Below are 2231 nucleotides of genomic sequence, written 5' to 3'. Positions count from 1 at the left end.
CCTGGTTGAATAAATCACTACTCTTCTGATTTGTTTTATTAATTGGTAGTCTTCCCTACCAAAATATTGTACAAAATTGATCAAATATATCCTAACACTATACAAATAAACTGGTCAAAAATAGACACTTAGTTGCATTGTTTAAATGATTCTAGATCTACAAAAGAAACATTAATATATACTTATAGTCTCTTTCTGACAAGCAATGATTCTACATATGTTTTCTATATTCAGCTTATTGCTGCCTATATGGGAATAATTTATCCAGAGAGTGTTTATTGCTGCTGCTTTATCAGAATAAAAAAAGTAAATGAGCTTTGATTCCCTTTCCTGCCTCCAGAATGACCTTCCATGGCACCGTTTTGCAGAGAGCCTGCAGAACAAACTGAGCTGAAGGAAACCATAACTGACGTGGAAATTTTCTGCTCCTTGGTTCCCTACTGTGCACAGGTTGTCTGGCTGTATATAATATTCTGCTAGAATTTAATCCAGTGTATTTTACTCAATCAGTCTCTCTCTCATTTTATATTCCACTCCCAGGGTAGAAGCATGCTGTTGTGACCTCATTACCAGACACTCAAGGAGTAGTTGGCAGTTGTAACATATGGTAACCTTAAAAATCATAGTGGCGGGAATGGAAAGAGGGGTGTTCTTTAGAGGTTTATAATGTACCAAGGGAGAACAGCTGTGGTCTAAGGGCTTAATTTAAGGGCCAGGAATGAGAGGCCTGTGTTTTATTCCTGATTCTGCTGTGTGACTGTGGATAAAGCTGTCTTGGCCAAATTACGGTTGTGCAACGAGGAGAGAAAACAAAGAGAATCTCTTCTATGCCAAAATATTCCCACACAGAAGACAACTATCGTTTGGCAGGATGAGATTTGACAGCGGGAGGGAGGTTAGTTAGTACCACAACAATATGCATCATTCAAGAGAAAGTTGTTCAGGGAGTTAGGGGTGTAGCTAGGGCCTTACACATTGACCAACTTTAAGGCTGTACTGTGGGAACTACAGTACACATGCCTTCCTATGGGTATCACAGGGGCCCTCACTGACAATATTAGACTACTACAAATATGCCTGCTCCTAACTTGAATAAGCATAATGTCGCCAAGGGCCTCCGCTTGAGCACTGCACTTTCCTAGTGTGATTCAGTGAATAAGCTATGATTTTGGCATGGCAATTTTTAATACATTTGATGACAGAGGAATAGTCATGGAAAGCTCAGCAAATGATGTACTTTTCGCTACATCAGTATACACATACTATAGTGAGGGTTCTGAAAGGTGAGACCTGGCAGGGTGTTGGTGTTGGAAAGCAAGATTGCTCCACAGCTGCAGCTCCTGTCCCATTGGACTGGCATGGGATGAACTTCCCCCCTCCAGGCACTGTAACCATGATGCATAGGGTTGCAGCACCACTTAAGTGTGGCCCATCCATTCATCTGGGTAAACAAGTGACTCTTAAGTGACACTGACTCTGTATCCTGTCACACCACCACTTCATTTGGAGGCCTAATCAAATGTATTTTATATCCATTACCAAGATTTCACAGACTATTAAAAGTCACAATTTTCACGATAGAATCATATCTCTAATTGTAACAGAGCTTGTGTTCTCTCTGTGCTTCAGCTGCTTGTAAATCAGGCATAATGATAATGATTTTACCCATCTTTGTAAAGCACTTGGAGATTTACAAATCAAAAGTCCTATATAAAGGCAAATATTATTATCATGCAGTGTACAACTGGGGATTAGTATGCAGCGTGTGGCATTATTAATTGAGTGCTAGATGCCTATCAGTACAGATGAAAAAATCCTTGCTAGAAGAGAGCTGACATATTTCACACGGGATAGAATGAGGACGGTAGTCGGTTAATATTGTGGGATGCAAACAAAGGAGTGGGGCAACATGAATTAGATCACAGAGTTATTCGTCAAACATTAGTTCACAGCATGACGGAACAATGTTTTACAACAAAATAGATGAATGAAGAAGTAGAAGACTTAATTGACACATTTCTTATATGCAGCGTTGTTGCAGCCATGTTGATCTCAGGATATTAGAGACAAGGTGGGTGAGGTAATTTTTTTTTGATCAATTTCTGTTAAGAGAGACATGGTTTCAAGCTACACTGCTTCCTGTCTGGAAAATGTACTCAAAGTGTCACAGCTCAATACAGCATGGAACAGATTGTTTACCATAAGTTAACATATATGTCAAGGGATCATAT

This window comes from Pelodiscus sinensis, chromosome 17 (assembly GCF_052426305.1).
Source record: "Pelodiscus sinensis isolate ZL-2025 chromosome 17, ASM5242630v1, whole genome shotgun sequence".
In the NCBI taxonomy this organism is placed as follows: domain Eukaryota; kingdom Metazoa; phylum Chordata; order Testudines; family Trionychidae; genus Pelodiscus; species Pelodiscus sinensis.
This window is presented reverse-complemented; position numbering follows the sequence as displayed.